This window comes from Phoenix dactylifera, chromosome 11 (assembly GCF_051530095.1).
Source record: "Phoenix dactylifera cultivar Ajwa chromosome 11, Ajwa_hap1_PhDact_Kaust_v1.1, whole genome shotgun sequence".
Lineage (NCBI taxonomy): Eukaryota > Viridiplantae > Streptophyta > Magnoliopsida > Arecales > Arecaceae > Phoenix > Phoenix dactylifera.
The window spans coordinates 3134899-3142884 of NC_143200.1; positions in this window are offsets into that span (position 1 = coordinate 3134899).

Here is a 7986-nt window from a genome sequence, read left to right on the forward strand (position 1 = left end):
CCGGACGTGAGGCATCCGGTCTCCGAATTTAATCGACGCCCGTGCGTTTTGAACCCGGACAACTCGAACAAAATTATCGCCCCCTTACCATCAGGATACCATCTTGGTGGTAAAGCCGAGTTTCTTTGAAACACAACTCACCCCTAAATATATACCTAGGTGGTGAGATTGCTCAATTTAGGGTACATTTATTAAAAAAAGAAAAAAAACAAAAAAAAAAAGACCAAAAGATGGGTAGATACGCATGTATCATATGTATGGCTTCTTATGAGTCTACTGCTTTTTATAGCTTAATTTAGGTAAAGAGTTGGCAACTTGTCAGTATAATTTTGGCAGAGTAAATGTGCATGACATTGAATCATGCTACTTTCAATGCATATGATTAGTTAGTTAACGATATTTAAAGATAATGACATTGATTATTAAAGTAATGATATATATATATATATATATATATATATATATATATATATATATATATATATATATATATATATATATATATATATATATATATATATATATATATATATATATATATAGGTGCATGTGAATTTTTCAACTTATCATCGACAATATTACTATTTCATCTACCAAAGATATAAAGAATAGCATACATTTCACTTATTTTGCTTTGGACACAAATCTAAATGCAACTTGGTCCATACCTAAAGGCATTAGGCTGGATTCGGATCGTGCTTTGACTTGACCTAGTCTAAATGACTCAATAAATCTAAAATGTTTACCATTGAAATGTCCCATTTCAAATCAATTAGCCAATGAGCCATATTCAGGTCTAAAATCATGATGCAGAAAGGTGTCCTTCCGTGAACAATATAGCCCCGGTCCCAACTTCGTTTCCATATCTCTCGCTCGCTCTCTCGTCGTGTTTCTTGATCCAATAGACGATGGACAGCGTCCCGGGCCCCTCCGCCCAATCCGCCCGCCGGCGACGTCTAAATCCCAGCCCTAAACCCCTCATCCCCGACGCCCCCACGGGCCCTCCCATCGCCGCCTCCCCAGGCTCTCCAGGTCGTCGGGGGCCACCTCAAGAACCCAGCCCGCAACCCCGGATCTCTGCCACCCCCGCCTTCGCCGCCTTCCCGGACCCTCCATCTCGTCATCGACTACCTCAAGAACCCAGCCCACAGCCCCCGATATCCGCCACCCCCGCAGCGGCCGCAGCCGCCGTCTCCCCGGGCCCTACTATCTCCACCACCCCTACAGCAGCCGTTGCCGCCCCACCGGGCCCTCCAGGTTGTCGTGGGTCCCCTCAAGAACCCAGGCCCCGACCCCCGATCTCTACCACCCCCGCCTTCGCCGCCTCCCCGGACCCTCCAGCTCGTCCTCGACCACCTCAAGAACCCAGCCCACAACCCCCGATATCCGCCGCCACCACCGCAGCCGCCGCCGCCTCCCCGGGCGCTCCAGGCCTCCAGCCACCTCGGAATCCCATCCCGCAAACCCCGGCAGCCTTTTCAGACCCGGTGACTCTCTTGATCAAGGAATGGGCGGACTGCCGTGCACTGTTTTCGCCCGGGGGTGCTAAGATCGTCGCCATCATTTCAAAGAATTTTTCTCAACGCGATCTCCCTCTCTTAGAGGAGTTGATGAACGAGGAGTTGGCCAGGCCGCAGGAACTCCAGGATTTTGTGGTCGCCAACCCTGAAATCATTCCTGAGCTACGGACGAAAAGGGCGAGGCTTCTCGCGATGCTCCGGGCTGGCTCTAAAAGTCTTCATCAGCCACCTCATCAACCTAGACCACAACCCCGGATCTCCGCCGTCCCTGCAGCCGCCGCCGCCTTCCAGGGCCCTCCAGGTCTTCGTGGGCCCCCTCGACAACCCAGCCCCCAACCCGTGATCTCCGCCATCCTCGCAGCCTTCGCCACCTCCCCAGACACTCAAATCCTCCAGCCACCTCCGGATCTCATGCCGCTATCGCCGCCAAGCCCTTCCGACCCGCCGGACCGCGCGGGAGCTCGACAGCAAGATCACAGAGTGCAATAAGCTCGTCTGTCAAATGAAAGAGATAAAGGGCAACATCCAGTCCGTAGATGGTCACCCTCTCGCCGGCACCGATCGCCAGATCAAAATCGTGGCCGGCTTCATCGGGTCCCTTCATCGGGCGCGCCTGGACTTGCAGCGTAAGCACCGGATCTAGGTTGCGGTTGGTGAGGTTATCTCTCTCTTTGCCAGCAATGTGACGTGTTCTTGTTTGATTTCTCGATGCATTTTGGGCTCGAGTTTTTGTTTGATTTCTTGCCTAGGCTTTAGTTTCTTCTTTTATTATTTGGTTTTACTGTTCTATTTTAAGGTTTGAATTTTATTTTATTCTTGGATGTTTAAATCTGCCCGCTATCAACGGAAGCACTGAAGACAACATTTCTTGTTAGCTTTTTGAAATGCTTAGATCCAATACCCTTGACCTCAGCACAGACCTTCCCGCTGGAGTGGCTGATATTGTGGGAATAAAGGGTCTCGGACTTAGTCCCACATCAACTGAATAGCAAAAAAGTTTGTGCCTTAAATGAAGGGCTCAATTACCCTTTCCTCATGAGGCGCATTTTAAAGGGTAAAACCGTGAGAGGAGTAAGCTGCTCACAACAGACGTCGCGCGATACGTACGCACTTTTCCAAAGCGGACAATACCTTCTGTAGGAAAGTAGTCTTCTTTTCCTGTTCCGGTTCGGTGGGGGCTAAGGTCTAAGGTCGGGGAACCCCGACCCCAACAATTCTGTATCCAATTTCTGTCAACATTATTTCCTCCAATTCTTTTGGATATTTTTTATTGCTATTTCATCTGATTAGTATTTTACTTTGGAGGAGATAATTTTTGGTTTATTATTATATGTAATTCAAGATTTTGAGATTACATTTGATATTTATCTAAACATAGATGTATTTAAATATAAATTCTTATGACTCCTAAATAAATTAGTTTTCTAAACAGATATGATTTAGTTTTTATCTTTATTTTCCTCTTCTTTCTTAAAATTCTACTATACACCTTCAATTATTTCTCAGGTGGTATCTCAAAAAGAAGAAACAAATAAGTATGCATCCAATGAAAAGATATAGATGGATTATGTCAACCGGCGGATATGGATTATGTAAACCGATTCATCTAATGAAAGGATAAACACATTTGTCTCTCTAAACACATGCCTCTCCTGAACAACCATCCTGTCACACCCCATGACCCGGATATCTCTTACCAATGGACGGTAATTGCCTACCCCGCCTGAAGCCTGTGAAAGCTATCCAATGACCGTCGCGGAGTCGCCTTCCAAGAGAACATCTCTAGCCTGCAATGCACGACACACATACCTCAAACCTGCCCAGACTGCCCTCAGCTCCGCCCTTGGCACCGATATATCAAAAAGCTGGGAACCCCTGGCAGTAATCACCATGGAGTCCGGGCCCCTGACAACAAAGCCCGCACCTCCCCTCTCACCGCCCTGCAAGACGGAACCATCGAAGTTAACATTGAGGAAACTCAGGGTTGGGGGCTCCCATGTGAAAAACACCATGCGGGGCGCTTCATGAGCATATGTAGAGCCCCAAGTATCCCGAGTTATTAAGGGTCCATCCGAGTGGGTCGCCTGAAAGACCTCCATCGCCAAAAGTCGCGCTCTCTCCACCACCACCCCCGAAGGAAGAACAGTCTCTCCAAACGTCAAAGCGTTCTTCGCAAGCCAGATCTGGTAGGCAGTATAAGTCGCCCGCACCGCCACCGGCCTGGACTGCGAGGACCCGACCAGACGTCCAAGTACTTGCAGGAAGGAAGCAATATGACAGCAGACCTCCATGGGAAACTCCGCCATCCTCCTGACCTCCTCAGCCCGATGGATTGAAAAGAGAAAAGGTGAATAAGCAAAGAGAAAAGAAAGGGAAGAGAGAGATAGAAGATGGAGCTTTTACTCTTTCTTAGACTTGGTAGCACGGAACCACAAATATGTCAAGACATGATTGATCCACTATCGAAGCGGCCCATAAAGGCCTCAAAGGCTCTTAGTGGCGCCTCATAAAGGCCAGCCAACACGTGCGCGTTAAATATCCATTTTGTATATGTAACAATTCCAAATCAAATATGAAATTATATGTAACGATTCCAAATCAAATATTAAACTGAACTTGATCTGTAACACTTTTGTTACAAATCGAAATCAATTTCAAATTTTATATTTAATTTGGGTATGTGGCAAAATGTGCCTGCCCTCATATACGTCACGCCCGTACAGGTGCATGACATGATCAGCCAACCCGAGCGCACGAGTATGGTCACCAGCCTACTATCCTTCAAGATCAACTTGGACTAGAAAGAACAGGACAAGAATACTTACATTTACACTTCAAATATGGAACTAAATTAAAATCAAAAATTTAATAAGCTACTTAAATAAGCAACTAAATTGCATTTACACTTTCTTCTGGAATAAGAATGAATTAACATTTTATTTTAAAACTTTGCATAAAGGAAATTCAAAAATTTCCAGCACATATATCGGGTTGATTGATGGTAGGTTGATTCAGAATTTTCATGGAAATCAAATAAGTGATAGCTTAAAAAATAGAGGGTGGAAAATGGAAATGCGTGATTCCTAGTCACAGAAATTTCCATCGTATGACAAACTGCTTTTCTCTCGCGCCCGGCGACCGTTGGCTCATCTGCTACACAGATCTCAAAGCAATCTGAACTCCGTTATTCATCGCCTGCATAGATCTCAGGACGAGCAATGGATGATCTGAGAGCAGAGCATGATATCTATTTCACTGTCAGTGCGCTCTGAGCGCCAAAAACAAGTTCGTTTCTCTCTCGCTCGCTCGCTCGCTCTCCCGGGAGTGTTTCTTGATCCGGTAAGCGATGCGCAGCCCTCCCACACGGCGGCGATGTCTACATGCCGACTCTCAACCCCTCACCCCTCCCACCCCCGCGCCCAGCGCCTCCTCCCCGGGCTCTCCAGGTCAAGAACCCAGCCCGCAACCCCCGACCTTTGCCGCCTTCGCCGCCTCCCCGAGCCCTCCAGGTCGTCGTCAACCCCCTGATCAAGAACCCAGCCCGCAACCCCCGACCTTTGCCGCCTTCGCCGCCTCCCCGATCCCTCCAGGTCGTCGTCAACCACCTCAAGAACCCAGCCCGCAACCCCCGACCTTTGCCGCCTTCGCCACCGCCGCAGTCGCCGCACCGGCCCATCCAGGTCTTCGTGGGCCACCTCAAGAATCCTGGCACCTATCCTCGATCTCTGCCACCTCCGTCTTCGCCGGCTTCATCTGCCCTCATCATCGGGCACCTCAAGAACCCAGCCCACAACCACCGAACTCCGCCGCTCCTATAGTCGTCGCCGGGGCCTCCCCGGGCCCTCTAGGCCTCTGGCGACCTCGGAATCCCATCCCGCAAACCCAGACAGCCGCTTCGGACCCGCTGATTCTCGTAATCGAGGAAAAGGAGGACTTGCTTCCACTGCTTTCGCTCGGGAGTGCTAAGTTCGTCGCCATCATCTCTGATAACTTTCCTATACGCCATGTCGATCTCTTAGAGGCGACAATCGCGTTGGAGTCGCAGAAGCCGCAGGAATTCCAGAGATTCGTGGTCGCCAACCCTGAAATATTTTGCCAGCTACAGAAGCAAAAGGAGCACCTTCTTGCGACGGTGAGGGTGCTCGACCGCAAGGCCAGACAATGCAGTAGGCTCGTCCATCAGATGCAAGTAATCGAGCGCGAGATCCGCTCCGTCGGTGATATCGCTAGCGAAGGCATCAATCGACAGATCCGCCTCGTGGCCGACGCCGGCCTTTCAATTCTTCGTGAGCACCGGCGCCTGCGGGCTCAGCACGGTATCTAGCTAGGTCCGGTTGGTGAGGTACCTTTCTCTCTACCTTCTTTAACCCCTTGTTTCTTGATCCAGCGATCGATCTGATGACTTACTTGTTTGATTTCTTGTTATTTCGGTTTTTTATTTTTGATTTTTTTTTATGATGTAGCGTCTTATTTTCCTCAGTTCATACCGTGCTATATGCATGGCCCATTCGTACCATACTCGATATGAAGACTTTTAGAGCTGCCCGCTGTCAAGTAAAGCACCTGAAGCCTTGATTTCCTGTTAGCTTGTGGAATGCTCGATCCAATCTTCTGTGCCTGATTTCTGTCAAGGGTTCTGTTTTCTGATTAAGCAATTGAATGAATCAGAGACAGCCCAAAAACAAAAAAAAAAACCTCGCTTCCTCCAACTCTTTTGGTTATTTGCAATTGTTAAGTATATCTTAAGTTTACAGGGTTTAAAGAGACAAAAAAAAAAAAAAAAATTTAAAGCCCAAGAAGTGAAGCAAGTGGAGAAGAGGGCGAAAAAGGTCCTCCCATGGGAGGATTATTGTAGGATACCAAATCGTGTCCAAATCAATTTATTCTATTATATATATATATATATATATATATATATATATATATATATATATATATATAGAGAGAGAGAGAGAGAGAGAGAGAGAGAGAGAGAGAAATTCAGGTTTTCTAAAAATTTGATGTGTTGGGGGCTATAATTTGAGAGAAAATTTTATACTTAATAATCTTTAGTTTTCTATAGTAAAATTTTTGCCGCAATATTGTTTACTATTTTACTCTATGCCATTTAAATGAAGATGATCAGTATTTCAAGCAGTGTGACAAAACTTATCTGCAAGATCCCTAAGATTGATTTGTATAGTCGAGAGTCGATCATGCCCATTGTCAAAGGATTCAGACATGCAGATTGGCTATCTTTGGTAAACTGTCACACATTTTGAAGATTACACATGGATGTTTCGCCCGTGCATCTCGCCTGTGCGGTTCCTGTGCGGTTAAGGAAACTTCTGACGATTATGGCTAAGGAGGCGCCACCAGGAGAGAGATTTTGAAATTCGAAGAACTCTCCGCATGCCTTTAAGCTAGCCATGTGGCGAGATTTGGCTAGTTGATTAAGGGCTTCGTGGCGAGCTCTGGTTAATCTGCCACATTGGCTATGGCTAGTTTCGAGGTGTATCACTTATCTTCCACTACTGAGGCAGAGCTAACATGTTGGCTGGGGCAGTAGAAGTAGACTTACTGGTGAGGCCGACAAGCTAAGATAATTCGTGAAGCCAAATCAAGCTGAGAAACCGTGCCGCCATAGCTATCCTTCAGTTTTGCTATAGAAATCTTTTAGATACTGTATGTACGAAGAACGTGCTCGCATTTGCACTTTTCGAAGCATTATTGTTCACAACGAAAATATTGACGCAATGATTAGAAGTTTGGAGCAACGGCGATTCGGGTAACCGTCAAAGAGCGAACATTCGAGCGACATAAATTTGACCAATTACAAATTTGGTTAGATATACAAAAATGTATTTCACTTGAATTGACTTGTAGAAGGTACATAGACATGCATCTACCTACTTCGTAATTAAGTTGGATTTAAAATAAGAGATCAGGTTAGATCTAATGATCACTAAGCCATTTGATAGACCTTTCTAAAATTAGCCCCCAGTTATGCATCAAGATCCATGACATGCATAAGCTACATGCATAGCAATTATGCAAGCAAGGGCATCTGATGCGCCGTGCATCTCACCTATCTTGATACATATTTTGCAATTAAGACCATATGAAATCATCAAATTACACTCGATGTCTTCTCACTTTGTGAGATAACATTATTTAACAATAATTGAAATGGTAATGCAACCATTGTGTTGATTCCTTTTTTATATTAACCAACGAAAAACAAATTGCAAGATTTTCTTTCTTTTTTGGGTTCACAACGAGACAAAGCCTCAACTAAGTAAATCTAAAACAAGAATAATTGAAACAATCAGCCCTAGCTAAGTCCATAAACTAAGTAGAGTGGGAAAGCTTGCATTTTGTTCAATACTTATCCTAGTAGTAAAGGGATATTAGAAGCTTTAATTTTAGAAAGAATAGATCAAAGATAAGAATTAGTTGGTTTTCAAGTCTGCAGAACCTATAAAAT